This window comes from Schistocerca gregaria, chromosome 1 (genome assembly GCF_023897955.1).
Source record: "Schistocerca gregaria isolate iqSchGreg1 chromosome 1, iqSchGreg1.2, whole genome shotgun sequence".
Taxonomy (NCBI): domain Eukaryota; kingdom Metazoa; phylum Arthropoda; class Insecta; order Orthoptera; family Acrididae; genus Schistocerca; species Schistocerca gregaria.
The window spans coordinates 352,308,087-352,335,743 of record NC_064920.1 but is presented as its reverse complement, the minus strand read 5'-3'; the positions used below and the strand labels follow the sequence as shown (position 1 = coordinate 352,335,743).

The window sequence follows — 27,657 nt, the reverse complement described above, 5'->3', positions numbered from 1 at the left end:
GTTGAATTATTAAGTAAAGCGAAAAGAAATGTTACTGTCAGTTAACTAAGTATGTCTTTCCGTTGTTGTCCCTTTGTTGTTCTGATATATGAATACAAGCATTATGAATGATGTAATTGTTATTTATCTATACCAACATAAACACCAGCATATTCTAACAAAAATGAACAAATAATGCACAATTCAATAATTTCCAAACTGAGATGAATCAATTTCAATTGCATGAGTCACAGTTTCCTTTACTGTGAGAGCCATTAATAAGTGGACTAGATCTTGAGCACATTGCCATTTTAAGATATGTGATTGGTATAGTCACAGAGAGAGTAAAAATTAAGTTTTGTTGACAATAGACACAAATTCAGTTAATGTGCTGGTATGTGATTGAAACATAATGCAGGTACAGACTGAAACTGTGTTCTGTAAAGCAAAATTATTGAAGCAAATGTACCAGATAGAAAATGTAACAGATGTAGCTGAGTTTATTGATAAAAGGTAATTTTTGGAAGGATTTAAAGTTACTTACATTAGTTCAGTGTCAACTTATTTTTACAGTTGGAATTTATGTTACAGCTTCCAAAATGCAATAAAACAATGAATAGCTGAAATCTGATATTCACTTCACATACGGCAGAAACCACTGGCAACATATTAAGTAACTTTAGACTGGACAGAACTGTCACACCTCATTTCACCTAATTAACAGGTAGCTTCAAAATGTGAAAATCTGTTACAATTTCTGTTCCCATTTCTCATTCTTATTCACTTTGCTTAAAATGAATGTTTGTGAAAACATTACAAAAGAAACATCATTGCCACATAAAACAACATTATTCTGTCAATTTTGCCCTTTAACTCCATCAGAATATAATGCAGCTCCACACTGGCAGATGCTCTGCACCAAGTGAGGAAGCTGGTCTCAGGAAGCTGGCAGTTGATAAGACTGAGACAACAAGGAAGTGACGTCATATTCATCACTTATCTGGCTGTCCTATTAAAAATGGCTTAACATGTGTACATCACCAGAAATTTTTTTTTATGTTATAGACGATGAAGAAATTAATGTAATTCTTTTTATCTGCAAACCTTTGGCCATATAGACAAGACAAACATAGGTAATACCTGCAGAAAATCCAGAATTTCTCTGAATGTAGTGCCACATTGCTCAAGCAGGTTTCATGTTTTTCACACACCACACATGGCTGTTTTCCACCTGCTCTGAACATCAGTTTGCAATGTGGAAAGTAGTATTGAAGACTGCTGTTACCACTTAGGTGCATCTGTTAATGTTCTCCATTACGTTGATACCTGCCAAATGAGCAATTATTAATCACAAATTAATTGAAAATATATGAGTACATTCAAGAGCAAACACTTGCTTATCATTAGTGTTTATATCATTCTTCATCAGTTACTTCATGTAAAAGCTAATGACATTGAAAATGCTGTTCTGGAGAGGTGGACTATTCTGACAGAATAACAGATCATGCCCACCACTATGCCACAAGGAGTTATTTTCTGAGGAACTCTTCTGTTATTCAAAAATTCTCAGAAAAGTGTGATCAGAATCATTTTCAGACTAAGCCCCAGAATCTCCTGCCACAAAGTGTTATGGCAACTGTGAAAAATTTACCACTGCTTCCAAAAATATATTTTGGCTTATGTGCTTTGATAAAAAGAAGACTACTCTCTATTAATGCTACTCGGCAGTAGCCATGCATGGCTATAGAAATAAGAAGACAATACACCACTAATAAAAGAACCTGTCTATGACATAAACAGGTGCTAAATATACTTCAAATCCTATAACGTTAAGGAGCAATGGACCATTTTTTCAAAGTAAATCTTGTCATTTTCTGTTCTTTCACTCATTCAGCTTTGTTCAGGAAATTGTTCTTGAAACCTTACTAAATATATGAACCTAAACAATCTTGTGTCTGTAAAGTATTAATGTGAGAAGAACTATTACTAACTTGATTACTAAGTACAATGTTAAGAATACTAAGTAGCATGTTAAGAATCAGACTTGTTAGCATGTCACTGTGATGTGGAAGGCTAGGGTTCAATGCATAGAACAGCTATGGAGTTTTACTAACAAGTGAGTGAGAAGAATGGAATGAGAGCACTCAGCACTGTGATGACAACTGAGGGGTAATTGAATGAGTAGTGGTGTCTCCAATGTCTGAGAAGCTGACAATAGTTGGAAGAGCAGTATGTCCGTCTCTTACCACATGCAATAGATGCCATTTGATGAGGATAACACAGCAACTGTTTATCACATGGTTCTCTGGATGTAAATGTGGAGTTGCTTTTTTAATGTCTTAATTTAAATCTATTTTGTGCTCAGTTGCATTCTAATGTACGTATAAATATATGTAATTATAATCTTCAATCTGTCACAATGAGAATGAGCTCATCATTGTATGGATTCCTTTGGCTTGAAGTTAGGTTTGTTTCCCGATTTGATTTCACTGCCTGGTGGTGAGGGTTTCAATGAATGCACTTGGGAGCTTCACGCAGAGTTCTTGACCTCAACCCAACCAGTAATGCAATTAGTAAAATACTCAAAATCAAACCCACTCTATTAACAATGAAACCTGAAGATGTGAGATTTAATTTTAAATAAAGATATTACATTCACAAGTGGATAATCATATTTAGGGAATATAAATCATAAACAAAATTGCTCCACATGTAATGCAACATCTGCAAAACTGCACTTACAGTACTTACAGATGCCAAGTTAACAATTTCCGGAAAACTAAATGTTCTGCTTACCACAACTAGTGAATGAATCACTCAAATACAGCCCTAGTAAGCATTCTGCACAAGTTTAAAAAAACAAATACAGCAAAAGTAATTTATCTAAAGAAGAACTCCATGATCTACAGTGTCTGTGGTCTCTGTGTTTACTTTGGAAGTCCATAACTACATAAATATATGCTGTTACAGCACGCAACTTGCAGCAACTGTAGTAACTCCTCATTTAGTTTTTTTGAGAAAAAAGTAGAGCCCAATTAACAAGGCAATTAGTGGAACTCAGAAACTGAATATGGGAGGAAATATCCACTGTGTGTCCTTCACCTAAACTTCGGAGGGTAATAGCTTAATAAATATTCACTGTCACATTATGTCACCTGTAGCATCCCTAGTAGATTACATCCTTAGTGTTGTGTGAGACAATATAACTAGATAAACGAGTTGATTAGGTGGAACTGCCAGCTGAGTATCACAGGAAATATGTACCTTGTACCTCCATTTTAACTTCAGAGGTCCACAACTAAATATAACATTCATCATCGCAGCATGACACTTGCAACACATATAGTACAGATTACATATTTAGTGCTGTGTGAAAAAATCAACCAAGATTAACAATCATCAGCACACATGATGATGGTAATGTGGTCATTTGCTGAAATATTACGCCTAACCAGCATTATTTGTAAATGCTGCAAGTGGTATGTCGTGGCAGCAGATACTTGTTTAGTTATGGACCTCCAAAAGTTATTGTTGAGGCCACACAGTGCATATTCTCTGTGACATTCAGTTGCCGGTTTTTCCTAAACATTTCATCAATCTGGCTTCATTTTTTCACATGGCACTACAGAAGGAGTCTACTTTTGATGCGGTAGCTGGTATGTGCCTATGGCTGATAATTTTTAGCAATGGCTCTCTGAATGTAGAATCTGCTAAAAACAGTGTCTTGATGTAGGTCTTCTTGTGTATTTGACAGATTTTGTTCTTAACTTCTTTAAGGTTTCCAACTGCAGTTTTTCATTATGTGATGACAGTTCTGTGTCTTGCATTAATTGAGTATGTTACCACATGGTGCTGTGTAAGTAACTTACACTTAATGTTTGGTATGTTTTTAATAGCTGGCAGTATGCTGTTTTCTGCCTGATGGTTACACTAATCTGTAAAGGAAAATGAACTTAACTCCACGCAGGGGGCCCGGTTTCGATTCCCGGCAGGGGACTGGGTGCTGTGTGTCCTTCATCACCATTTCATCATCACTGAGACGCAAGTCGCCGAAGTGGCGTCAACTAAAAAGCACTTGCATAAGGCGGCTGAACTTCCCCGAATGGGGGCTCCCGGTCAATAATGCCATACAATCATTTCATTTCATTGAAAAACATGAAACTCTATCTTCAACAAGTACACAGAAGTTTATCTACCATTAAAACTACATTTTGTGCATTGAAAATGAGCAGCTTTCTATCCTTGTATAAAAAGTTTGCTTTATTTATTGCACTGGAGTATTTCATGTGCCCATTTGTTGCTGATGTGCATCAAAATTTCTGTTCTGTGGGCTGTCCTATGACCCACCAATTCATTTTCCTGGCATACTTCAACAACTCAGTATTTGTGGTGCTAATTATCAGGGGAGTAAACAATGTGGACTGCATATGAATGTGCTGAGTGCATGGCAAAAGAAATGATGAGCTGGAAATGAGGTGGCAGCTGACAATGGTTGCTCTTCAGCTAAAAGTGTTTTCAAGTTTACAGTGGTAAAAAATATAAAAAATTCATAATTGTACCTTTATAACTATACATGGATCATGTGCTTATGATAATCTGAGAGTTTTTTTTAAAAAACCTTCATAGACTGGGTATTTGAACAAGAGTTACAAACATATAAGATGACGATGATGCTTCAGAACAGAGCTATAGCATGTGTAGACATGCTAACAACATTGATGTGGAGGGAAGACTTGAATTTTCCAGAGAGTGTCAAACATGTATAGATGCTGGGTAGTCTCTATTGTTCCAAACTGCTGCTAACTGATGACAGCTAGTCTCTGTTGCTCCAAATTTTCACTTCACAGGCTCAATGCACACCACTGCACCATTTCTAGGGATCACAAAACATTATAATCTGTGGACTGTTTTTATAGCATTCTCATTGACTAACAATCTCTGTGGAAAGCACCCTAGACCAACTTGTTCATAGATCCACTGAAAAATGATAACTGCTTTTTTCCCTGTGAAGATGGGAATTTTCAGTGTGGGTATAAGTCTATGGAAATGGCTGCAAGAGTATTACCAAAACTTTCAACAAATTCTCCAATTTCCAAATTCTGTGAACCTTAATCCAGTTAAATAGGTGTCAGACATACTCAGTTGACACATTTGCTATGTGAGTTGTCCACTGTGTTTTATTCAACACATATAGACAGAAAATATGACTGAAAATACCCAAAGCTGTGTATAAATTTCAGCTCATCTAGTTGCTGTGTACTGCAAACAGTTCTTACTGTGAACGCTTACAAGTGGTCTTATGAATGATATTCAGTAGTGTATGATATTAGTAATACTGACAAGGGAAGCTCCCCATCACATCCCCCTTAGATTTAGTGGTAAGATGGCCCAATGGATAGCCTGTCCAAAACTGAACACAGATAAAACACAAAAACAGGAAGATGGTGTACTGAATTGTGAAAAAAGAAGCAAAACCAAAACAGGCAATGGTCCAAGCTCAAGATATGCAACACTAGGTGAAGTTGAATAGCTGCAGTGTCATGGTTATGTTCTCATAGTGTTGGAGTGTGTTCAGATCTCCCTTGTGCCCCATATTTTTCCTTTTCATAAAATTACAAAATGTCCATTCTGTTCACTGTATTCAAATTTGTGTCTGTGTCATGATGTAATGTCTGTCTGAAACAGTGAGGAAGAGACCTCCAGACATGAATATTGTAATTATTCTACACAAGTACCACATAGTAAGGCTCTTACATTCTGCACTGGAAGCTTTGACTTTTGAATTCCTTTGCTGTAACGTAGTTCACTCACATTTATTTGTTGTTTTCATTTCAGTGAGAGGCTGATGTGGCATCTCGACTGCTCTCACTATTCATCACATTTATTTGTGATAGTAATATATTCTGCTGAGAGGTCAATGCGGCATCTTACTATTCATCACATTTATTTGTGATGGTAATATATTCCTACCATATGACTCATAGTCTATAACCAATGTACATATGAGAATTGCCAAGACTGCAGAAGGAGAACAGACATGTCAATAAGCAGACAGAAAGTTCATATTTTGTGGAAGGGGCGAACGGCGGGGGGCAGGAAATGGATTTTAACACAGATCTCCCACTTTGCAGTCCAACACACTGGCCATACAATCACAAACAGTGATTCTTGCAGTTCTCCCGATGTTGAAAAACTTGAATTTGGACTATTCACTATTTCTGTTCTGCACCTTCTTTCACAGTTCAGTATACCTGCTTCCTCTTTTCATGCTTGATCTACGTTCAGTTTTTGGTGGGCCATTTTACCACTAAATCTGAGGGGGGTACAACGAGGGGGAAAAAAGAGAAAAAAAGGCATTTCTTGGATGCTATGCCATTTCATTATTAGCAATGGAAAATTTCAAGTTGAAGATGAGATTATAAATTCTTAAAAAATAAAAATAAAATAAAGCCCAACATGGATGGTGTAAAGTTAAAGGTAATGCAACAGTTGTTAGTGACAGATGAAAACAAAACAAAAATGAAACAGTGAGGTAGTAATCCTGGTTACTTTAATTCAGTAATTTTTAGAGAAACTCCTGTCTGAAGCCAAGCTGAATCTCTGTGTCCAGAAAGAGTCAATACAAGTTATTTGTAGGGTGTATTTCAGACGATCCAGCAGAAACCCATTCACAGAATTGGGTAAGCTAATCACTAATTCTCTGCATATTTATTCCTTAACTAAATGTACTGAATTCTGATTATTATACCAGCAAGTCAGTACACTGCATGGACACAGTAAGAAAAGTGTACATCATGACTTCTTTTGGTTCAAAAAGGCATGCATTATGCAGAAACACATTTTTTACTTAATTTGCCAGCAACCACAGAAAGTATAGCTATAAAGCACAGTATAATAAGCTTTACTGGCAATAGTTTATCACTTACTACCTTCTTCTACTCCAACAATGAAATTCTTAACACAACTAATTGAATTTTAAATATAAAATTCAATGAGTTTTATACAGTACAAAACATCTATATACATGAAATGTAGTGATATGATCAATATTCTTAAACAATTTAGTAATTTTTATAATTTGGTAACAGCCTAATAATTATTGTATGAATTTCATTATGTAGCAGGAACAAGTTTATAAGAATTTTAAAACAACTAGCTTAGAAACATAGTGTTACCTGGGTATTCATTTATAGCTGTGCCAGTGATTTCATATGTGTAGAGTTTACTGTTGTTTTATGAAACTTATTTGTATATAACATTTGAAGTAGTATGATTGGGGACATGAATGCAGAATGCACTAACATGGGAGAGAGCCTCATAGAGCTGGCTATGGAAAAAAGCAACAGGCACCAAGGAACACAGTGACTGACCTTGTACTTTGTTTACGATCAAGGCATAACATAAGCTCCTCAGCAATTGTGCATGTTTAAAACAAATTGATAATTTGTTTTAATGAGCAGGATTCTGTGTACAAAAATAGCGTGGCTGCATTATTCCCAGTCAAAATTCCACTTCTACAATGTTAAGTTGGAGGGAAGTAACTTTAAGCTTCTGTGATTCAATGGTTCTGAAGAGTGAGATAATGCATGATGCTCTTGATCAGAGTCACATCACACCTCTCTTTCAGAAGGAGTTACCAAAGAACAAGTTAAAGCCTAATGTTCTGAAGCTGCAGCATGTCTCTCTTGAAAATCATGGGATTCTTAAGACCACATAGCCATCAGGCTTCTGTTGTGTTCAGAATGACTCACCTGCTTTCTGGGAATTTTTATTAATAAACAAAACAAATTCAAAATGTAATGTGTGCTAACTCAAATCACAAAGAATACCTAATAAATTCGTTTTTCCTAGCAAGGATATAAATTACATCTATCAAAAGAAACAAACCATTGTTAAGTTATTAATATATAAAATTAAATCACTAAGTATGTGTATTCAAGCCAAGTAAATGCAAAGTTAGTTCGTATTTTGTAAAAAGAAGCTTATGATGCTTAATTCTACCACTGACTTAACTTTAAAAAATTCATCAGTTACTGAGTTAAAAAAAAACTAACAAAGCCATCTATTGGTTGTTTGTGGCCACAAAACTATTATAGCCATCTATTGGCTCTTTGGTGTACTACGCTGTGATGATTAAACATCAAAACTACGAAACTGAGCAGATGATTTTAGATAAAACTTTAAATTATGATATATTTTTTGTGTTCCAATTTTGATGCAATAAAGCCTATACATTTCATCGAACTATGCTCAAGTTACCTGTGAAAACTCCATTAAAATTCGTCAAGTAGTTTTGGAGATCACCATATTTGGATAGACAGGCATCACAGTTTTACAATTTTATTGTTAGTATATTGGTAAACCTCCCTCTAACAACAGGATCAATCACATACTCCATTCTCTACCATTCCCTGTCATCTACATAGGAGATTTTAATACCCAACATAAACAATGAAAATAAAGAGTATGAAACCCAAGATGTAGAGGACCTAGTATGGCTGAAGCACATAATTTTCATCTTGTTTTCAGTGTTAAATATCAAAGCACCTTTCTGTTGGCAGTTAGAAAACTGAAAGAAATCCTTGTAAATATTTTGTCACAACAAATATCAACAGTCTATCTTAGTAAATCTACTGTAAAGTGTTGGATAATTTTCGTCACCTTGTAGTTTCAGGCATAGGAATCAGTATTCCCATAAGATCATTAAGCCTCCATCCTACATGAAATTTCACCTTTATGGACGCTGCAATAGCCCTTGCAAATGACAGCATCCCACGGGGCTTTAGATGGGAATACATTCTGAGCTAGTATGAACAAGAAGAGGAACAGTACAGCTAATTCCTTGAAGGTGGAAGCACAGCTTAGATGAATTTGTATATGGCCTAGACAAATCAGAGCAAACAAAATGGCTGAAAACAATCAAGATCAAGAAGGAAAGTCTGGTCTCTATCATGCAGACTGTAAGTCAGAAATCAGTGAACATTTTAAACTAAACAGTATCGCGAAACACTGTTACACTGTCGCAAATCGTATCATGAAAACGTCCACCACTCTAGCAGACCAATCTCACAGACATAAAACAAAGACATAAAAAGCTAAATATCGTTATCTGATAATAACTCGCCTTTTGGCAACCTATTTTGGTTGAGTAAATTACTGTTACACTGAAATAAATGAAACTGGGGAACCCTCAGTCTTAATGGTATCCATTCAGGAAACATACCTCTAGTCCTCCACTAAGCAAAAGTTATCACGATCCTTAAATCAAGTAAATAACATGCCAAACACTTTGCCTGATTGTTCTGCTCAGAATTATGTAGAAACTACTGGAGAGGGTAATTTATAATCTTGTAGGTCCTCTCGTATTAATTAAGACTGGACAAGCAGAAGCCTAAAAGAAGCTGCGAAGACCAAGTACTGGCACTGACCACCTACGCAGAGGCTCGCGTCCAGAAATGACAAAACTTGGCATTATCTAGGGGGTATGTTTTAATTTGCATTATACCATGTCAAAGTGTAGTTCAAATACTGATAAGCTGCTCAACAACAGACCATTCTGAAGTCATAAGAAATTGAAGAAGAAAACAAGTGAAACTTAAAAATGTGTTGCCTCAGTGATTCATCCTAGCACCAGTTCTTTTCAATCAGTACACTGTCAACATGTCTAAAACAGAGTCTATAAAAGTTGGGTACGTACAGCTATGGCTGGACAATAAATGCAGAGGAAGTATTTTTGAAGGACTCAAGCAGTCTAGCTCAATACTTGCACAACCTAGTCCTACCAAAACAGAAGTCACGTGTTTCCACTTAAAAACCAGCCTGGCCTACCACAAACTTATAGCACATTGTGAGAACACTGTTCTTTCCTACAATGAAATTCCAACATACCTCCGTGTGACACTGGCAGAATTTTAATGTGTAGGCAACATCTAACAAAGATTAACATGAAAATATGTACCCAGAACAAACTTCTGAACTTCAAAGTAAACATTTATTCTCGATTTGCTAACTGACTGAAGGTGTGGAAACTGACAAACTGCACTCCACTACAACCCCTCCATATTCGAGCCAAAGTACAACTATGACAGAACTGTGGAAAGAGGCCTTGCCAGTACATGCTTACTACCTTTTCTGTTCTATAGAAAACACACTGGACTTCAATTTACCCTGGAAAATATGAACCAACCTCAACAGAATAAGAACAAATCATGACATATGTATGGACTAGTTGTATCAAAGGGGAAAGGCAGACTCACCAGAATGAATAGTTGTACACAAGGAGGGGTAAGAAGGGGCAATACTCTCCTCCCCCTCCCCTCTCCCACCTCTGGAATTTGGAGTAGAGAGATTTTATTCATAGACAGAGTGGATTATCATCAGTTCTCTGGTGTAATAAGTTGTTTGTGTCACCTAAAAAATGTAGTTCTTATGGCACGATATGGTTTAACAAAAAATTTTTAACGATTATGAATCTGGTAGAAGAATTCATTGAAACGATAAATATCTTTCAAAATTTTAAAATATAAAGCACATGATTAGATTACAAATTTTGAAGAGGTGGACATAAAGAAACCACGCACCCTTCAGTTGGTACTGTGAGAGTTAACCACTGTGGCACAATTCTGGCCTTGTGACATGTAAAGTTATCCAGAAGGAAGATGCTATCCTCATTGGGGAGGACACAGAGCATAAAGGGATGCAAGTGGTCCACAGTTATGTTCACATAGGCCACAGCTACCATTGTTTCTTTGATCATTACCACATATCCCATGGAGGCCAAGTTGAATGTCTCCACAGTGTACTACTGATCCCTCCAGCCAGCCTATGTTGCATCGAAAATGTTTTGAGTAGCCGCTTGTCGATGATGTTCTGGGACACAACCATTGACCTTGTGTTATTTCCATAATTTCCAAGAATGATTGCCTCTCAGAGTCGTGGGGTCCAAACGATACATATCGAACGTGCGATCCTAAAACGATCACGCGCGACTTGTGGCGGGCGTTATGATGAATTATTTGTGATCGTCATTTTTATCTGTTTTCCGTCGTTCTATTAGTTGTTCTAAGTAAAACCCTCCGCAAAGTAATGGCAAAAAGGGAACTGTTCCCGTAGCGTACACATCACATGGACTTTCACACGACAACACCCACAAAGAATAGAGTAAGTCGTCTCCTTTGAAAGTACAAGTATTTTTGTAACACTCTTATTTTGTCGTTGCTGTAGTGACCACCGTAAACATACTCATAACGCCCGCCACCAGAGTCGCGTGATCGATTTAGGGTCGCACGTTCGATAAGCATCGTTTGGACCCCGCGACATCGAGAGGCAATCATTCTTGGAAATTACGGCCGTTTCACCAAGTTTCATTGATCTACGGTCCAATCTCCATGATTACATTACATAACAGAGACTTTAACGATTAATAATATATCCTCCATCGCTATTTACATCACCCCAACAGTGGAGTAACTTTTAGATTCCGCAACTGCAGAAATTTGAGGCGACTAACTCGTCGAGCCACATCCGGAGCGCATCTTTGTCCAGAAAAGAAGTTCCTTAAAGGTTCTGCGATAGAGTGTGGAAAAGGTGAAAATCTGAGGGCGCAAGATTCGATGAATAAGGTGGATGCGAAATGACTTTCCAACCCTACTCCTGTGTAGTGTCCTTTGTCAGTCTAGCCGAAGTGGGTGGACGTCGTCATGGAATAGCATCACTTCACGCAGTTTTCCTAGTCGTTATGTCATTCTTGGACTGCGTCTGCAAAACGTCTCTTTTTTTGTTAAGTTCCTATTGGACCAAACTGCTGAGGTCATCTGCCCCTAAGCTTACATATTACTTAATTTAAGATCGTCCGCTAAGGACAACACACACACCCATACCCGAGGAAGGACTCGAACCTTTGTAGTACACTACACCGTCCCTGTTCCACCAGATGCATAACATTACCTTCTGTGGAAGCGCGCAGTTCTTCATCCGGAGAGCTGCTGCTTTTTTGGGACTCTACCATTCCTTTCTTTTCTTTATTTTAGCATAAAGACATCATTTCTCGTCACCAGTAACGATACAGATAGGAATGGTCGGTGATGTTCACGAGCCAGTTGATGACGACCAAGCAGAGATGCACATGTAGCCACCAACTGAATTTTGTGATTTTCACTTAGAGCATGCTGTTCTTGTCACACGATTTTTGAATCTTCCAAATTGCATACAAATGTCGCACGATGGTGGAATGATCATAGTTCATCACATCTGCCAGTTCTCGAGAACACTGACATGCATCATTATCGATTACTGCGTTTAAAACCTAAAGGGCTTCCTGTACGTGGAGAGTCACTAATGACAAAACGAGCCTTCTTAAAACGAGAAAATCATTTTCTTGGCGTGCTCTGTCTGATATACGTGTACACGGAGCAAATTTTTTGTTCTAGTTTAGCAGGGGATACAACCCGTCGGCTTTGACCAATGACGTCAGAATTGGCCAGAGAGCAGTATTACAAAGATGAAAGAGATGAGAAGAATGTTCAGAAAAAAAGGAATGCAAGAGAGAAAAACTGTACTTCACATATATAAGGGGCAGTAGTATTTTCACATTAACGATATCGCGTGTTTGCATCTGAGTATTTCTCCGCAAAATACAATGGAAAGAAATGAATGAAATACATTACTAGCAACGAATACATCACGTGACATGTGTGTCAGTTGTATCTCGAAACTCTTTCGAACTGTATTGCTTAAGTGCATTACGGGATACAAGTTCAGAGTACGTCGATTTCTTCGTTTTCACTAGCATTAATGTCCTATTCTTCACTTGAACGATGTATCAAACCCTAAGTGGAAAACGGGATACAAATTGTAGATGTGGTGTTTATTTCGTCCCCGCTATTACTAACAGTCGTTTCTTACGTACATATGAGTACTACTGATGACAGAAGGACCTACGTATGTAATATATGTATACCAGACTTTCGTCGACCTCTACATATGTACACTGGTAACGTAAAGGTGGAAATCGAGGTAAGTTACATTTACAACCTGTACCTCAATTGAACTACACAGAGACAAGAAGACGATACATGTACAATTTGTATCCCGTACTTCACTATGGGGTACAGTTTTCTTGTTGCCTTGGACGCTAATAGTATCCCATTCGTTATTTGAGCTATATAGCTATACGCAACATTTGTATCTTGTTCGCCAACTGACATATATAGTGTCAGTGTAAAGGCGAAGTGAAGGACGGGATACAAATTTTAGTTGTGTTGTCAGTGTAAAGGCGAAGTGAAGGACGGGATACAAGTTGTAGTTGTGTCAGGGGTTTCGCCTGTAATACAGCAATTACACATTCGAAAATGTCGTACTGATACTAGTGCTGGGAAACGAAAGAAGATCGACAGATGACAAATTTCTATTACGTACTTCACAACACGAAATTACACATATTGGTGGAATAAAACAGTGAAATATGTCAAAATAGCCGACTGGTTGTATCCCCTGCTTCACTAGACCCGAAATTTCTATTACGTACTTCACAACATCAAAATACACATATTGGTGGAATAAAAAAGTGAAATATGTCAAAATAGTGAAATACAGTGAAAGAAGCAAATGGAAAAGTGAACTTACCACACGGAAATATCAAGGAATAACCGAAGCCCGCGTAGACAGACAGTAACGAAAATTACATACCCACAAACAGACAAATCCATTCCTATAATGAAAATAAGACACTAAATATTGTTCTACAGTAACAGACTAATACTCCAAATTACCTCAATGACATTACGAATAATTATTAACGATATGTACAATGATAGCGCTTAATCAGAGCACAGAACTGTTTTGTTATCTATGCCTCGAGGTGAGGACATCACTATGACTAATGTATGACATCATTGGTCAAAGCCGAAGGGTTGTATCCCCTGCTTCACTAGCCCCAATTTTTCTAGCTGCCTCCGCTGCTGACTCCCCTATGCTGAACTCAAACAGAAGAACACGTGGGAAACTCCCCGATTTCTCCACTTGGAACTCCATTTTCTAGCGTCCACAGCTCCACTCACTATCTCCAAATGACAAAATGGCAATATGTAAACTCAAATAGGAACACTGAGCTACAAATAAAAAATGACAATCGATAAATAAACCCATAGCAACCGGAATAACTACATGCAAAACAAAAACGCTACGAACTTATGCACCAATCTAATAGTAATAACTGTCTATTAAAGCGGGACGTTGACCTCACCAGAGTAGCATACTGATGTACCGTTGGTGAACAACATTAATATATGGCATATACGCAGTGCTTGCGGAATTAGCGTTGTAAAGTCCTGGTGGAATCCTTGAAACATAAGATTAAAACGAAATAGAATACAAGCTTCGTCAGTAATGGTGTGATCTATTAAGAAGTGAAAACGATGTACAATGCAAACTGGACGAGAGCCACCGGTATTTGCGCATTTCTTCCACAACAGAGTATTTTTTGCAATAGTTTAATGTTACTAACGGTTCTTTAATGGAAAAATCTACGTATTATCTGAGAAAGATTGCCATTTAGAGATAGAATAACGGCTAAGAAACGTGTCGCGACTTATACATACAAATTTTAGTAGCTGCTTACAGAGTGTTTTTGATGTTTTAATAATGTAACACACAATGACGTACACAAGTGTCATAACTACATATGATTGGCTAAAGAAAAAGAAAGAAGGAAAACCGCAACTGTTTGCTTCCGACCTGTTGCAACCGTTGCCGCACGCATCTAGTCGTCAACTGTTCAGTAACGACAGGAAATATTCGCTGTTGCGAATATGATCCACCTTCGGCTGTGTATTGGAGTGACGACAGTGATAATTTGCGCCAGACCAGGACTCGAACCTGAATTTCCCGCTGTTGGTGAGCGGTGGCGTAACGATTCGGCTATCCGTGCACGAATCACGACCAGACCCCGAACTTCCATATGTTATTAACCTGCACTCGCACGCTGCGTGCACTGATGAGCCAAAACATTATGGCCAATGCCCTCCGTTCCCTCCGTGCGATTGGATACCGCCAGGTGGTGATGCAGGTGAGTGACACGGTAACAAAAGTATGTAAGCGTAGCAGAAACGGATGGGGCATCACACTAGCGAAGATACGGGCTGAAATGGGGAAAACCATTGAGACAAGCGACTTTGACAAAGAGCAGATTATTATTATGCAGAGCCTGTGCTCGGAAACGGCGAAGCTAGTCGAATATTCACGTGCTACTATCATGAGAATCTGGGGAAGATGTAGAATGACAGTGAAACTATCACTAGGCTCTAAATGGTTGGACGTCCGCAACTCTTTACAGAATATGGGGTTCGGAGTCTTGTCTGCTCTGTAAATCAGGATAGATTGTGATTTGTGGCATCTCTCCCGAAAGAGCACAATGCTTGTGCACGCACAAGCACATGTGTTTCGGAGCATATTGTTCATCGTTCATTGTTGAACATTTATACCCGCAGGAGACCACCCCTACACATGTTGACACAACGACGTCGCCAGTTACGATTGCAGTGGGTGCGGGACCATCACAATTCTACCGTCGATCAATGGAAACTTGTCAACTCTTTGGGTGAATCAAGTTTTTGATACGCTAGGTCGATGGACGTCTCCATACATGCCTTCATACAGGTGAACGGTGGCTCGAAACGTGCAGCACGCCACGGAAGCAGGCTGGTGTGAACAGTATCACGCTATGGGAGACATTCTGCGCTTGCATGGGGCCTGTGGTACTGCGCTTGCATGGGGCCTGTGGTAGCAATCGAAGACACGCTGACAACTGCGAACCGCCTGCAGCCCTTCATGCTTGATGTCTTCCCCAACGGTGATGTCATCTTTCGGATGTATAATTGTCCGTGTCTCGAGGCCATAACCGTGCTTTCTCTGCCTCGTGTTGACTGGGTGTTATGTGATGTCCTTAGGTTAGTTAGGTTTAAGTAGTTCTAAGTTCTAGGGGACTGATGACCATAGATGTTAAGTCTCATAGTGCTCAGAGCCATTTGAACCATTTTGAACCAGAACCGTGCTACAGTCCTTACAGCAAGAGTATAGTGAACTCACGTTGATTCTCGGAGACCAAATTCGCTTGATGTATTCGTAAATCCAATGGCATCCATCTGGGCCTCTATGGGGTGCCATCACCGCGTACGCAAGTCAGTGGCCCGTTATTTACGCGAATTACATGACCTGTGTGTAGACATCTAATGCCACATTCCTCCACAAACTTACCAACAAACTGTCGGAGCCGTGATACGCAGAATCAGTGAAGTGTTTCGTTCCGAAGACGGACATACAAGCTATTAAGCAGTTGGTCATAATGTTTTGGTTCATCAGTGTATATTTCCATCCATGAACGACATATTTATTGAAAGCTGAGGCTCTGGTATTGGCAAATAAATATGAATGAGGAGTGCCGGTGTTACTAAGGAGAACTATTCAACGTTCTTTCGTACATGCATGCATGTCCGAAGGAACACTGAGTCGTACTCGTTAGTACCACAGGCGCTGCTCTTTCGTGCTCTAGCATAGTTTAGGAGCTGGGGGAAGACTGTGGCAGCATCTGAGTCACAGGTATTATGAATACAGTCGTCGCTCCTTACTACGAGGGTCACCCTTAAAGTAAAGAACGTTTGTTTCTCCAGACATTTTTTACTCAGGCTAATGAAAAAAAACTTATTTTACGAAGTATTTTGAGGTCTTTGCAGTTTTTCTAAGTAGTCTCAGTCAGATTGAAACAACTGTCTTGGCGATCCACTCGTTTCCCCACGCCTTCTGCATACTCAGCTACTGTCAAGCTGTTGAACCAGTCAATAAAGTCCTGTTTTATTTCCTTATTTCCACAGTGGTTTCCGCGCAAGTAGAAGAAGCGAAATACCAATAGATAACATCCAAGCGGCGTAGTTGATGAAGGGTCTGCTGATATTAGACCGCTGTATTTATGGTTTATCCTCTAGACATAAGTAGGGCGCCCTTCAGATCTCGAAATACTGTGCTCTCAACCTTTCTGGCGCTCACAATTCGTTTGTTTTTTTTGGAGATTTTGAATGATAGATGCCATTCCATTGATTGGCGCTTTGTTTGTGAACTTTTATGCGAAACCCAGTTCTTGTCACCGGTAATAATGTGATTCAAAACCTTCTCGTCATACTTGCTATGCCTCGTGATGGCTGGGTGTTGTGTGATGTCCTTAGGTTAGTTAGGTTTAAGTAGTTCTAAGTTCTAGGGGACTGATGACCATAGATGTTAAGTCCCATAGCGCTCAGAGCCATTTGAACCATTTGTACCATACTTGCCATATCGAGAGAGAAAAGTCATTGCAACTCTAATTTTGTGTTCATGCGTCAAAGGTTGAGGAACCCACCTGCAACACCCTTTTCTATTGCCCAAGTCATCAATAACAATCTGAGAAAGAATGGTCGTTTAATTTCAAGAAAGCACAAGCGCAGCCATTGATTAGCGAAACTTCTATTTTGTTGTTCCTCGATCCTTGATCTTACTTCGTTAGCTATAACTGAAGGTCAGCATGATCGTTCATCATGAATAGTCTTCTGTCCGCCATTACAAACGATGCACAGTTTTCGAAATGAAGCATCAAACATCACATTTTCATAAATTTCGTTTATCTGTCCGTAAATTTCGATGTTGTAGTCATTCCGCATTCAGAAACCGTATTACACTTCGGACATTTGCTGGCGGGATAGTTAGTTTTGTCATGTTTTTCAAAAGCGCAGGAATAAATAGTAAACTACCGTTTCTGCTCACTGTTCATACTGGCGCCAACCATAGCGAGGTGGCGGAGGGAGGAGGGGGAAGAGAATCACAAGACACGCCAGCTCAAAATGTTCTGTACTTTTAGAATGAACCTCGTGCATATTAAGTCCGCTTCCCTCTTTTGTCCCTAATATTCTCTGTTTTGACAACTCTTTCTCTTTGCTCCTCAGTTTGCATAACACACTACGTATGCCATTTGTGAACTTAACGTGTCTGTACAAGATAACCCAGACGGAATTGCAACCTGTTGCACATACAAGATATAGCTGTATGTTACTTTCTCCTGGGTGAAAATTGAGTACTGCGAAAGCGGCACGTCACTTTTGGCACTTTTTCTATACGACTCACATTAGACGCCTTTTTGTCAGCAGCCTCATCTATCTCGTTAGTCAGCTCGTTTAAGAGGTGTCAGGAGATCAAGTGTTTTCTGAGTTTTTGCCGCGAGTACAGTTTCCGGCGAGCTTCATCACGACCCATAGGCACCGACCCAGTCAACGCTCAGCGGAGGGTGTGCCTCTATCTCAAGTCACAGGGCTGCATTTTACAACGAGCAAGATTTGTCATTGTATTTGCACAAATGCTAGGCCGTTATCTATTGAGAGACACTCTCTCGGTCAATGCGACCAGATACATATTTTCAGGCGGATGTGTTGTTCTGTTTTAAATCACGATTTTTTTGTATATGCGCAGGATCGTGGAAGATTCAAGAGACCACCAGCACATTTGGGTGCGTTTATAACACAAAATCTAAAACATTTATAGCAGTAACAGAAATTTAAAATCTTCTCTGCGTGTCGGTTGTAATTCGAAGATAACCCAAACAATTATGGTCGTTTAATATTATTTCCAGTTAAATGCCGGCTCAGTTCTGGCACAACGGTCGCAGAGGTTTCAGTCGACATTTGGATAATTTACGTACGCTGTACACATATAATTTGCAATGAAATATTTCACGTTATTAGCACAGTAAGTAATAGAACAATATTTCATAATGTTAGTCATTTCACAGTACTGCACTTAAATAAAATGTAAGTCCTGACTTCTTTACACAGCCTAGAGACCCCTCTCCACAGCTTCCGTGAAATACGACTTATGTAACCTAACACCTTCTACATAATTCAATTTTTTGGATGTTGCTTTGCTATTACAGCGAGTCAAACGCAAAATGTTCCAAACATGGAGGGAGAAGTTTTTACTTATTTATTTAGGCATTTGGCCATTATGACCATACGCAACCAAGTAGAGACGAGTTATATGGGAGCAGGAATGCTGGGCTGGATATTGAAAGATATTTTAGGGTTATAACGTTCAATGTATTTAAAAGAGGAACAAAGGATCTAACATTTGCTTGTTCTATCTGACAATTTATAGCAGCGAAACATATCGCTTTACTTGTAAGCTACAGTAAAATATACTATTCGGAACAAATCATGAAGTTGCAGATTCGAACATACGCCAAAAGAAAGAGAGTTAGGTGTGTGGTCAAACTGCCGCACCTGATAAATATACAAATGCATCACACCTTATGATACAACCTAAGACAAATAAAAAAATATTTAAAAAATATATAAAAGAAGCACCATAGAGGAATTATCGGAATGGGAGGGAAATCGGTAGATGTGTTGTACATGTACTCACAAACTAATGATTACAATTTCAGAAAAATTGGATGATTTATTCAGGTGAAAAAGCATCACAATCTGAGTAAGCCAATAATGTGTCGGTCCATCTTTGGTCATTATGCAAGCACTTACTCGGCTTGGCATTGATTGATAAGGTTGGATGTCCACCTGAGGGAGGTCGTGTCAAATTCTCTCCAATTGGAGCGCTAGATCGTCAAAATCCGGCGCTGGCTGGAGGATCCTGCCCATAACGCCACAAACGTTCTCAATTGGGGAGAGATCTGGTGACCATGCAATCCAAGTTAGGGTTTCGCAACTACGAAAACAAACAGTAGAAACTCTCGCCGTTTGCGGGTGGCCATTATCTTGCAAGAGTATGAGCCCAGGATGGCTTGCCATGAAGGGCAATAAAACGGGGTATAGCATATCGTCGACGTACCGTTGTGCTGTAAGGGTGCTGCGGATGACAACCAAAGGGATCCTGCTCTGAAAAGAAATGGCACCCCAGACCATCCCTCCTGGTTGTCGAGCTCTATGGCGGGCATCAGTGAGCTTGACAACCAGAGGTGGACCACCGCATTATTGACTTTCTCATTTTGTGATGCTCTCTCTCTTGACATAGACCATCCAATTCTTCTAAAACTGCCTGCCGCTGTGGCCGAGCGGTTCTAGACGCTTCAGTCCGGAACCGCGCTGCTGCTACGCTCGCAGGTTCGAATCCTGCCATGGGCATGGATGTGTGTGATGTCCTTAGGTTACCAGAATGAGATTATCACTCTGCAGCGGAGTGTGCGCTGATATGAAACTTCCTGGCAGATTAAAACTGTGTGCCCGACCGAGAGGCGAGATACTGGCAGAAGTAAAGCTGTGAGTACCGGGCGTGAGTCGTGCTTCGGTAGCTCAGATGGTAGAGCACTTGCCCGCGAAAGGCAAAGGTTACAAGTTCGAGTCTCGGTCGGGCACACAGTTTTAATCTGCCAGGAAGTTTCAGGTCTTTATGTTAGTTAGGTTTAAGTAGTTCTAAGTTCTAGGGGACTGATGACCTCAGAAGTTAAGTCCCATAGTGCCCAGAGCCATTTGAACCATTTTTTCTAAAACTGTAATCATTTTTGTCTTTTTGTTTTTTGTCTTAAGTGTGTACTTGAGCGTACTTCTCACTATTTGTTATTATTCCCATATTAATCAGTTTCATGTTTGATTATTTGAGGTTTGATTCTAAATGAGAAGATAACATTTTTTGAAAACGATACCCCAAGATGTTAAATTCCCAACGAGCAACAGCAAAATGAGGGTATTGTATTGTATTGTACTGTATGTCAACTGGGGACCTAGGAACGACGGAGAGGCTCCGTCCCCGCCACAGCCGCAAGTGGTCCACAACCCCACGACGACTACAGCCGCCCCACACCGAACCCAGGGTTATTGTGCAGTTCGGTCCCCAGTGGACCCCCCAGGGAACGTCTCACACCAGACGAGTGTAACCCCTATGTTTGCGTGGTAGAGTAATGGTGGAGTTCGCGTACGTGGAGAACTTGTTTGCGCAGCAATCGCCGACATAGTGTAACTGAGGCGGTATAAGGGGAACCAACCTGCATTCGCCAAGTAGATGGAAAACCGCCTAAAAACCATCCACAGACAGGCCGGTTCACTGGACCTGGACACAAATCCGCCGGGCGGATTTGTGCCGGGGACCAGGCGCTCCTTCCCGCCCGCAAAGCCTTGCGTTAGACAGCACGGCCAAAAATGAGGGCTGTAAAATAACCGCGTAATAGTATATAGTATTTTCCGTAACGCAGCGAGAGAAAGAGATGGACGGCAAAGATTTTTTTACGGTTTGTAGCATCATCCAGTGCACACTGATTAGCAGTTCTGTGGCGGTCTTGTAGTAACTTTACAAACTAGTTACAGTTCAGCCAGCTCTTGCCAGAGTCTTATCTCTTTGCTATTAGTCTCACTCGCTAAAGGGGCCAATCTGGAAAACAATGAGAGTTCTGAATCGAGGTGGCGCAGCGGTTAGCACATTGGAGTTGTATTCGGCAGGATAACAGTTCAAATCTCCATCCAGTCACCCGGATTCAGATTTATCGTGGTTTGCCTTAAATCGTTTCAGGCAAATGCCGGCACGGTCCTTCAGAAACGGCACGGCCGATTTCCTTCCCCGTCCTTAACAAGCTGATCCGACCTTATGTTCCATCTCAAATATCCCCGTTATCGCCACAACGTTAACCCAACTCTTTCTTCTTCCTTTCGAGAGTTTTGAAAACTGCCTCCTCTGTGAGAGAACATTTCCTTAGCATTTATGCTGTGAATCGCCATCAGGGATATGCCTTGACCAAAACCAAATTAATGTGGTCGTTCCACTTCGATATTTTATAGTTTTAACTGATTTTCGTGACTAATCGGCGATCGCGTGGTCGAATAAAAATGTGCGTTACATTACATTTGCTTATATCCAGGGTCAGCAACCAACCCTTTGTGAAGGCATTGATTACGCATATAAAAATTTTTGCCATGATTTTCTTTCGTCTTCTAATTATTTTCTTTTGTTACTACCGACTTAAGTAATTACGATGATGTAACGTACTACTGTGGTTTTTAAATGTAAAGATGTAATCGTGATTATTTCGTTTGTCAATGGATAAATATGTTTCTTGCTTTGTAACTGTGGAAAAGTTTGTAAATTTCTTTTATAACATCTGTAGACAGGGGACAGCGACAGCGACATCGATAGTCGAACAAGGATGTGTAGTAGAAGGTCTGGTGGACGATGCGTCTGTGAAGCGTGCGCGGGAAAAAGATACTTTTTTTTATGAAAAGCACCCGGAATTGTATGGACAGTGATACCGAAAAATGAGAATGTCAATTCGCATTACCACTGCGATCGTAATGCCATCGCCAGCGAACTTTAGGAGGAAATAAACCGGACTGTGGAAGTGCCCCTAGCAAGACTTTGTTGTGACCGACACGAACAGTTCTTTTATGCGAATGAACTTGGCTGGCATTGATATTCGGGTGGTGGAACCGTTGTCTTTCACATTCTATCAAGCGTGAAAGTGGAGACTTTAATGAACAGTGCAGTATGTCTGACTTTTCAGTGACGTTCGGAAGTTTGAACTGCGAGAACAAAGCGTACATTGTTTACAGTGTACATCACGTAAAATAACAATTCTATGAACTGTGTATTTATGGTTACGGCTATATGAAAGTGACGAACTGTGTAGTTATGGACGAAAGCGTCACGGACAGTGCATAAAGTGTATGAACGAACGCTGTCTACGTAATGTGCTTTGCAAGAGGGGACATGTCAACAACGGTCGCAAACCAGCGTCTTGTGGTTTGTTAATCGCCACTGGGTTACTAATACAGCTGTGCAGAAACTTTGTTCGCGTTTCGCTGTCCAGTGTAACGCTTTGTATGCAACGAAATGTTAACGTATTTCGCCGAACGCTATCCTCTGATCTAAAGACTCGCTTCCTCTATTAAAAGTAGTAGAATTATGGACTCTATTCAGATCAGTTCTTTGCTTATTTATGTTTGCTTTCAGTTATCAAAAATAAAAATATCAGTGGTGAACTAATAGTTGCACGGTAGTCATTGTTTAAATGTGTGGGAATTCCTAAGGGGAACCAAACTGCCGAGGTCATCGGTCCCTAGACATATACACTACTTAAACTAACTTATGCTAAGAACAACATATACACACGCATGCCCGAGAAAGGACTCGAAAGTCCGGCGGGAGGCGCCACGCAAACCGTGACATGGCACCTCAAACAGCGCGGCTAGTCATTGTTGAAACATCAGTAAATACAAACTTCTTCCTCTCATTAGAACTACACTCCTGGAAATTGAAATAAGAACACCGTGAATTCATTGTCCCAGGAAGGGGAAACTTTATTGACACATTCATGGGGTCAGATACATCACATGATCACACTGACAGAACCACAGGCACATAGATACAGGCAACAGAGCATGCACAATGTCGGCACTAGTACAGTGTATATCCTCCTTTCGCAGCAATGCAGGCTGCTATTCTCCCATGGAGACGATCGTAGAGACGCTGGATGTAGTCCTGTGGAACGGCTTGCCATGCCATTTCCACCTGGCGCCTCAATTGGACCAGCGTTCGTGCTGGACGTGCAGACCGCGTGAGACGACGCTTCATCCAGTACCAAACATGCTCAATGGGGGACAGATCCGGAGATCTTGCTGGCCAGGGTAGTTGACTTACACCTTCTAGAGCACGTTGGGTGGCACGGGATACATGCGGACGTGCATTGTCCTGTTGGAACAGCAAGTTCCCTTGCCGGTCTAGGAATGGTAGAACGATGGGTTCGATGACAGTTTGGATGTACCGTGCACTATTCAGTGTCCCCTCGACGATCACCAGAGGTGTACGGCCAGTGTAGGAGATCGCTCCCCACACCATGATGCCGGGTGTTTGCCCTGTGTGCCTCGGTCGTATGCAGTCCTGATTGTGGCGCTCACCTGCACGGCGCCAAACACGTATACGACCATCATTGGCACCAAGGCAGAAGCGACTCTCATCGCTGAAGACGACACGTCTCCATTCGTCCCTCCATTCACGCCTGTCGCGACACCACTGGAGGCGGGCTGCACGATGTTGGGGCGCGAGCGGAAGACGTCTAACGGTGTGTGGCACCGTAGCCCAGCTTCATGGAGACGGTTGCGAATGGTCCTCGCCGATACCCCAGGAGCGACAGTGTCCCTAATTTGCTGGGAAGTGGCGGTGCGGTCCCCTACGGCACTGCGAAGGATCCTACGGTCTTGGCGTGCATCCGTGCGTCGCTGCGGTCCGGTCCCAGGTCGACGGGCACGTGCACCTTCCTCAGACCACTGGCGACAACATCGATGTACTGTGGAGACCTCACGCCCCACGTGTTGAGCAATTCGACGGTACGTCCACTCGGCCTCCCGCATGCCCACTATACGCCCTCGCTCAAAGTCCGTCAACTGCACATACGGTTCACGTCCACGCTGTCGCGGCATGCTACCAGTGTTAAAGACTGCGATGGAGCTCCGTATGCCACGGCAAACTGGCTGACACTGACGGCGGCGGTGCACAAATGCTGCGCAGCTAGCGCCATTCGACGGCCAACACCGCGGTTCCTGGTGTGTCCGCTGTGCCGTGCGTGTGAACATTGCTTGTACAGTCCTCTCGCAGTGTCCGGAGCAAGTATGGTGGGTGTGACACACCGGTGTCAATGTGTTCTTTTTTCCATTTCCAGGAGTGTATTTCTCTTTGTGTCAAAATTATTGCATCCGAATTATTTTAGGTGATTTTATGTGTTGTTATGAGTACAGTAATGTGATAGCACCTAAAAAGAGTGTTTTGTCGCGAAATACAGCTGCGCGAGGAAATTACGGCGACCTGAGATCCGACAAATGATATAAAAGCTGCTGTTTCACCATTGGTGTTTTTTCTACCGTGAGCGCAAATCATATATGTCAGTTGTAAAAATACGTGGAGAGTGTTTACACAGTATTAAAAGCTTTGATACTGTGTTGGTACGAGTCATAGTATTAGAGATTCTGGTTGTATTCAAAAGTGGGTAGATGGGTGGTGAATCCCACCAGTGTTCATGTAATTATTAACAGCGTTGTATGTCATTCACGTAATTTTGTCACCTTTTCTAAATTCTGTCAGATATTGTTTTTGATGTTTTTGAAGTTTTGGAGGGTAGATAAATAATTTTGTTGACACAGGTTATTTTCAGAGCAGTTTCTCGTAAACAATCGGTTTTTCAGCTCATAAAGTGGCCAACTAGAATTTTAGGTGGCTTCATAGTTCAGATTATGATGATTATTTTTCCTCTGGGGTGAGGTCATCACACCTTACAAGCAGCATGGATCATCTTCTTCCTGTATTTCAGCATCGATTGAGGTGATGCATAGATAACACAGAGGTGTTCCATTCGGGAGGTCGGCGGTACAAATTCCCTGTCTGTCCGTCCAGACTTAGACTATCCGCGATTTTCTTAAATCGTTAAAGAAAAATGTTTTATCTGAAAATGGCGCTTCCTATTTGTTTCGTCATCCTTTCCCGACCTTGGCACTATTTTATAGCGATGCGACTTCCATATATGCAACTGCGTCGCAAGTAGGAAGTATTCGAAGAAGACGTTGTTCACCCACGTAGGAAATACAGAGATGGACAAAAATATGGGAACACCAAAATCACAACACATTATCCCGTCTAATATGGTGAAGCCAAATCGCAGGCTTTCGAAATAGATTCCAGCCGTCTGAATGGATAAACACAGCTCCTGAGTGGCTTCGCAGGGAAATCTTACGCAATTCTTCCTGCAAAATGGTGGCAAGTTCAGGTAATATTGTTAGAGGTGGATAGCAATCACCTACCCATCTCGCCAATATAGACAACAAAGGCTCCATAGTATTTAGATCGGCAACTGTGGCGGTCAGGGGAGATATGATGGTTCCTCCTAATCTTCACAAAACCAGTCCTTGCCGGTGCGAGCAATGTGAAAAGGGGCTCTGTTAGAACATAACATCACTACTGGGGAACAAACATTGTACCATGGGAGGGAGCTGATCAGTCAAAATAGTCACGTAATCCTTGGCAGTCATGTGATGAAGATATGGCTGCCCGAAATCACCGACTTCAACCATGTTTCACTCTGGGATGCAAACTCGGCCAAAAGCTGGCAGCAGTGTAAAACAAGACTTATCCGAACAAATTACTTTCTTGCTTTGCTCCGTAGAGCAGGAGTTATGGCTTCTGCATCAAGTTTTCCTGTTAAAGGCATTTGCATCTATGATATATGGCCCTGGAAGTCCAGGTCATCCTGCGATTCCCAACTTATGGGGCTCCCCTCGTGTTTTTCGGTGCTCGCGGTATTCGCGAGTGTGACATTCAGTTCTCCATTGACTTTTCCAGCTATGTCATCCTCTTATTTATCGTCACAATCCACTCCAATGACCATCTATCACGATCACTCAAAACACACTTTCGTCCGCACTGTGAGTTATCAGATGATGTTTTTCGCTTTCCCTGCATGCTGTACAAATCTTCGATGTGGTGCCTCTTGAAACATCAAACACTTGGGCTCCCTTGGTTACGGAAGCACCCGCCACACGAGCGCCAACAAATTGCCCACGTTCTACGAGATGCGACAGTAAAGTAATGAGACTGATTTTCTTTGCAAGATGTGGAAACCCTGCACGCTTGCGTAGGCACAATATCTTTGACCTTGTTCTATAAGGTGCTTTTAGTCCAAGTGGCACACCGATGCAACTGCTCAGTCGTGAGTTGTGCGGTAATAAGTTAACACATGTTTGTGTCTCTCGTCACGGAAATGGAATCGCTTAACATTGCGCAATGGTATGTCATTTCTTTTTGTGTTAAATTGGGTGAAAACGCGATGATAACTTACGGTAAGCTTCAGAAGGATTTTGGTGAGGAGGTTATGTCAAGAGCTCAAGTTTATCGTTGGCATAAAACGTTTAGTGAAGGCAGGACGAATGTTGAAGATGAAGACAACAGTGGGCGACCACAGCCTCACGGACGGATGTCAACGTGTCAAGGGTGCGTGAACTCGTACGATCTGATCGAAGATTATCAGTGAAAAGGATTGCAGAAGAACTGAACATCAATCGAGAAACGGTTCATATAGTAATAACTGAAGATCTTGGTATGAGAAAGATTTGGCAAAAATTGTCCCTAAAAATCTCACGCCACAACAGCGAGAAACACGGAAAAATGTGGCAGCCGATCTGTTAGAGCGAACGGAAATCAATCCAGAATTGTTGTGATGTTTGAAATTTTCCCGGCGTACTGGTTGTTCCATAACAACACGGGAGAACTGCCGTAAGCCAGTATCATCTTGCCACGATATTTCGGCACAAAGACTTTTGGCCATCATCAGAATTGTGCATTTTTTAAATACTGCTGCTGCTAACAACATCAAACGTAAAGCAATCATGGCATTGGTCAGAGAACGGATTCGTTTCAGTCGGCGTGAATTAGATGCGGTGTCAAAGGATATGTTCTATATACATCTGGAATTGGCAGCAAGATTATCTTCTCTGTCACGGGATTGGGTCGACGGTGTGACATGGGCTAAAGCAAATTGGAGCCATGACAAGGCTGTGACGAGGCAAACAACCAAGATAAATAGACTTTCTACACAGATGCAACAGGAAGCTCCTCGACGATCTGTTGTTAATTTGACAGGGAATGATTTTGATGATGCGACTATGTCTGTGTTAGAAAAAGGCCTGA

General features: G+C 41.0%; 1 protein-coding gene across 3 annotated transcripts in view; it reads right to left on the bottom strand.

Annotated features, from left to right (window-relative positions):
* Positions 1 to 27,657, bottom strand: part of LOC126345402 (uncharacterized) — a 217,922-nt gene that overhangs the window by 54,483 nt on the left and 135,782 nt on the right. For 2 of the 3 annotated variants that reach the window (XM_050002099.1, XM_050002100.1), the window contains exon 2: positions 1,120 to 1,305. The gene's annotated coding sequence lies outside the window, so the exon portion shown is untranslated. Of the gene's footprint in view, positions 1 to 523; positions 904 to 1,119; positions 1,306 to 27,657 lie in introns of those variants that run through there. The other variant, XM_050002101.1, reaches the window with a different exon arrangement.